We start from the raw sequence: 6,186 nt of genomic DNA on the forward strand, positions 1-6,186 counted from the left end.
TTATTTTTGGAAGGAAAGCAACCTGATAGACTTGGAGTGCACGTCAGGGGAGTCCCGGGCTGCCCACGAGGGTGGGGGGCGCGCCCACCCCCTGGGCGCGCCCCCTGCCTCGTGAGCACCCCGGAGGTCCACCGACGTACCCCTTGCACCCATATATACCTACGTACCCTAAAACTTCCAGAACAGAAGATAGATCGGGAGTTCCACCGCCGCAAGCCTCTGTAGCCACCAAAAACCTCTCGGGAGCCCGTTCCGGCACCCTGCCGGAGGGGGATCCCATCACCGGTGGCCATCTTCATCATCCCGGCGCTATCCATGACGAGGAGGGAGTAGTTCACCCTCGGGGCTGAGGGTATGTACTAGTAGCTATGTGTTTGATCTCTCTCTCGTGTTCTCTCTCGTGTTCCTCTATGGCACGATCTTGATGTATCCCGAGCTTTGCTATTGTAGTTGGATCTTATGATGTTTCTCCCCCTCTACTCTCTTGTGATGAATTGAGTTTCCCCTTTGAAGTTATCTTATCGGATTGAGTCTTTTATGAGAACACTTGATGTATGTCTTGCGTGGGATAACCATGGTGACAATGGGTTATTCTATTGATCCACTTGATGTATGTTTTGGTGATCAACTTGCGGGTTTCGTGACATTGGGAACCTATGCATAGGGGTTGGCACACGTTCTTGACTCTCCGGTAGAAACTTTGGGGCACACTTTGAAATACTTTTATGTTGGTTGGATGAATCTGAGATTGTGTGATGCATATCGTATACTCATGCCCATGGATACTTGAGGTGACAATGGAGTATCTAGGTGACATTAGGGTTTTGGTTGATTTGTATCTTAAGGTGTTATTCTAGTACGAACTCTTTTATAGATTGATCCGAAAGAATAACTTTGAGGTGATTTCATACCCTACCATAATCTCTACGTTTGTTCTCCGCTATTAGTGTCTTTGGAGTGACTCTTTATTGCATGTTGAGGGCTTGTTATGTGATCTTTCTATGTTATTATTGTTGAGAGAACTTGCACTAGTGAAAGTATGAACCCTAGGCCTTGTTTTCTATCATTGCAATACCGTTTACGCTCACTTTTACCACTTGTTACCTTGCTGTTCTTATATTTTCAGATTACAAAAACCTATATCTACTATCTATTTTGCACTTGTATCTTCATCTCTTCGCCGAACTAGTGCACCTATACAATTTGCCATTGTATTGGGTGTGTTGGGGGCACAAGAGACTCTTTGTTATTTGGTTGCAGGGTTGCTCGAGAGAGACCATCTTCATCCTACGCCTCCTACGGATTGATAAACCTTAGGTCATCCACTTGAGGGAAATTTGCTACTGTCCTACAAACCTGTGCACTTGCAGGCCCAACAACGTCTACAAGAAGAAGGTTGTCTAGTAGACATCAGGGGGGAGGGGGAGCACCCCTGACCTGCATCGCCGATGTGCGGGGGGAGGGGGGTTGGCACCGGCGCCTCCTTGTCGGTGTCGTCGAGGATGATGACGCCGCCCACATCGCGGCTGTTGGTTCTATATCCGGCACATATCGTAGTAGGGGTCCTAAGCTCGGCGTCTTGGAACGATGGTAACATGAACAAAGGATTTTACCCAGGTTCGAGCTCTCTCGAAGAGATAATACCTACGTCTTGCTTTTGATTGTATTCATATGGGGTGGGGGTGTAGTACGAAGTACATGTGTCTACCACAAGATTGTTCTAATGAATATGAGTCGATCAATTGACTAGCCTGGCCTCGGTTTATATAATGTACCAAAGGCCTAAGGTTTAGAAGAGTCCTCGGCTTGGGCGCCAAGTCTTGTGGAATATCCCTTGTATGTGGTATGGGCTGCTCGAACTGGCCCAATAGTGAACCGCCATGGGGTCCTCGGCCCGATCCCCCTGGTCGGGAGACTGTCAGTAGCCCCCTGAACTGTTCTTCAAGTTGGGGACGCTCCTCGGTTCTTTCGAATTATTCTTCGTCTTCGGTCGTTGGTCTTGAAAACTGGTTCAACAAATATTCCTAATACGTCTCCAACGTATCTACAATTTTTGATTGTTCCATGCTATTATATTACCCCTTTTGGATGTTTATGGGCTTTATTTTACACATTTATATCATTTTTGGGGCTAACCTACTAACCGGAGGCCCAGCCCGTATTGCTGTTTTTTGCCTATTTCAGTATTTCGAAGAAAAGGAATATCAAACGGAGTCCAAACGGAATGAAACCTTCGGGAGCGTGATTTTTGGAATGAACATGATCCGGAGGACTTGGAGTGCAAGTCAAGAAGCAGCCGAGGCAGACACGAGATAGGAGGGCGCGCCCACCCCTCTGGGCGTGCCCCCTTGTCTTGTGGGCCCCTCAGGCGGCCACCGACGTACTTCTTCCTCCTATATATGCCTACGTACCCCGAAAACATCCAGAGAGCCAACGAACACACAATTTCCACCATCGTAACCTTCTGTACCCGCGAGATCCCATCTTGGAGCCTTCGCCGGCACTCTGCCGGCGGGTGAATCGACCATGGAGGGCTTCTACATCAACACCATAGCCCCTCTGATGAGTTGTGAGTAGTTTACCACAGACCTTCGGGTCCATAGTTATTAGCTAGATGGCTTCTTCTCTCTTTTTGGATCTCAATACAATGTTCTCCCCCTCTCTTGTGGAGATCTATTCGATGTAAACCCTTTTTGCAGTGTGTTTGTCGAGATCCGATGAATTGTGGGTTTATGATCAAGTTTATCTATGAGAAATATTTGAATCTCCTCTGAATTCTTTTATGTATGATTAAGTTATCTTTGCAAGTCTCCTCGAATTATCAGTTTGGTTTGGCCTACTAGATTGATCTTTCTTGCCATGGGAGAAGTGCTTAGCTTTGGGTTCAATCTTGCGGTGTCCTTTCCCAGTGACAGCAGGGGCAGCAAGGCACGTATTGTATTGTTGCCATCGAGGATAAAAAGATGGGGTTTATATCATATTGCATGAGTTTATCCCTCTACATCATGTCATCTTGCTTAATGCGTTTCTCTGTTTTTTATGAACTTAATACTCTAGATGCAGGCAGGAGTCGGTCGATGTGTGGAGTAATAGTAGTAGATGCAGGCAGGAGTCGGTCTACTTGTTGCGGAAGTGATGCCTATATACATGATCATGCCTAGATAATCTCATAATTATTCGCTTTTCTATCAATTGCTCGACATTAATTTGTTCACCCACCTTAATACTTATGCTATCTTGAGAGAAGCCTCTAGTGAAACCTATGGCCCCTGGGTCTATCTTTTATCATATAAGCTTTCAATCTACTTTTATTTGCATCTTTACTTTTTGCATCTATATTATAAAATACCAAAAATATATTTATCTTATCATACTATCTCTATCAGATCTCACTTTCGCAAGTGGCCGTGAAGGGATTGACAACCCCTTTATTGCGTTGGTTGCGAGTTCTTTGTTTGTTTGTGTAGGTGCGTGGGACTTTTGAGGAGCCTCCTACTGGATTGTTACCTTGGTTCTCAAAAACTGAGGGAAATACTTACGCTACTCTGCTGCATCACCCTTTCCTCTTCAAGGAAAACCAATGCAAAGCTCAAGATGTAGCAATTCCCATCTTTGATCTTGAGGATTGCCGAGCTAAATCTGAAGAGTTCACATGTCGAGCATCCGAGGAGCCCTTTAAGTCTTCGGCCTTATCAATGCCTTGTTATTTTTACGCCACACCTCGGGCTTGAAGTGTTTCCCGTGCGGCGGTGTCCTCTCGCATCTGAGCTCCAACGCCGGACTATATCCAAGCTCCAACACCAGACTGCATCTGAGGTGTCTTTTTTGCAGCCGAGCTCCAACGTCGGACTGCATCCACGCTCCAACGCCGAACTGTATCCTAGCTCCAACACCGAACTGTATCCGAGGTGGTGCACCACCTTGGTCCTGGGCTGATTTTTTGCGGATATATTTTTGATCGGTGCAATTTATTTGCTGGCGAGATGTATAGCCAGTAGCCCTCAAGGTGTGTGTCGGCCTAAAATCCAAGATGCACCTGAAGGAAAACATGAAACTGCTGATCCCAGTAGCCCCTGAGACTCAGGTCGATTCGCAAAATCGTCCTGAGGATCAACTCCTAGCTCGGCAGCATACGTAGGAACAAAAAGCGCAGTGTAATATATTAGAGGAGATAGTGGTCGGCGGACGGACCCTTGAGAGAGGGTTTTGAGAAGTCGTTGTAATATATTAGCTTGATGCCAGATAAGCCCTAGATAGTACCTATTGTTGTCCGAAGACGCATTTGCTCATAACTCAGTCAAGCCGAACACTGAGCACTTTGAATTTTCTACGTTGAATAGGCAATGCAGTAGCCCTCGATCCACTGGTCAGGTGGCAACACCAGATTAGGGGATCGATGTGCCCCTTTAATATTTGTAAATGATTTTTCTTGGATGGTTTAGGAGGAAAGGGCATGGGTTTCTGAACCCATTGTTCTCTTTCTTTACCATGCTTCCTATTAATGAAGTCTCTCTTATCATAATGTTGATTCTTAGATTGTGGGTTATCAAGATCAACAACAGGTTCTACCTCCACATCATTATCATTACTAGGTTGAGCATCAACATGAGCATCATTATTAATATTAGCACTAGGTTCATGTTCATCACCAAATTGTGTTTCAGCATCAGAAATAGAAATATCATTTGGATTCTCAGGTGTACCTATAACAGGTTTACTAGAAGCAGGCAAGGTCCTATCACCCTTCCTTTTCCTTTTAGAAGGAGTAGGTGCATTAGTATTAATTCTCTAAGAATCTTGCTCAATCCTCTTAGGATGGCCCTTAGGATACAAAGGTTATTGGGTCATTTTACCTCCTCTTGTCATAACCATAACAACATTATCATTGTTCTTACTATTCAACTCATTCAACAATTCATTCTGAGCTTGGGAACTTGTTGTACTTGAGCTTTCACCATGGAAGCATGCTTACTCATAATCTTAAGATCATTAATAGTTCTACTCATATAATCACCCAAGCAGCCAAGCATATAAGCATTACGTTTCAATTGTCTACTAACATAAGCATTGAAATTTTCTTGTTTAACAATAAAATTATCAAACTCATCCAAGCATTGACTAGTAGACTTATTATGAGGAATATCACCTTCATCAAATCTATACAGAGAGTTTACCTCTACTACCCATGTCGGGTTATCAAGACCATGTATTTCTTTAATAGGTGGTAAATTCTTAACATCTTCAGCTTTAATACCTTTCTCTTTCATAGATTTATTTGCCTCTTGCATATCTTCAGGACTAAGAAATAGAATACATCTTTTCTTCGGAATTGGCTTATGAGTTGGTTCAGGAAGAGTCCTATCATTATCATTACTCAATATATTATTCAATAGCAATTCAGCTTGCTCAACAGTTTGTTCCCTGAAAAGACAACCAGCACAACTATCTAGGTGGTCCCTAGAAGCATCGGTTAGTCCATTACAAAAGATATCAAGTGTCGTGGAATAGTCACGGCAGGTGTCCTAGTGTGAGGACTTAGTCGTGGAGCCATCGCGACTAGGTTAGCTTAAAGGAGTTAAACGGGACAAAGGACACAGAGAGCTTATACTGGTTTGGCCCCTTGCAGTGAAGGTAAAGGCCTAATAAAATTTGAGGTGGTATTGCTTATGTCTCAATTACCAGGGAGCGAATACGCTTGACCTAGCTTTCGATCTCTAGTTTCGTGCCCTGAATCGCCGCCGGGTCATCCCTTTATATACACAGGTTGACGCCCAACGGCTCACGGAGTCCCGATCGGCTCATAGACAACGTGTCCGGCTCGGCGACTAAACATACCTGCCTTACAGGTGACTAAATATATTTTCCTTACAATATAAGTCATACACATATGCCGGTTTACCCCTATGGGCCTTAAGTCGCCCTTGGGCCCTTGCCTATGAACCGCCATCTTCAATATCCTCATGGGCTTCGTATTGATGAACCGCCATAGGTATAACCCGGCCCCTCCTAGGCAGGTCATACCTAATAGTCATATCGTGGCCCCAGATTGATTTGAACTTGTTCATGTCAATCACTTAGAAAAAATCCTTCCTTCTTCATTTGTGCGAGATCTCATAACCCACCATGACATCATCTTCTACTATCGTGGTAACCCGCCATGACATCATCTGCCATTTAATTTTATAC

The sequence above is a fragment of the Triticum dicoccoides genome, chromosome 6B (genome assembly GCF_002162155.2).
Source record: "Triticum dicoccoides isolate Atlit2015 ecotype Zavitan chromosome 6B, WEW_v2.0, whole genome shotgun sequence".
NCBI lineage: Eukaryota > Viridiplantae > Streptophyta > Magnoliopsida > Poales > Poaceae > Triticum > Triticum dicoccoides.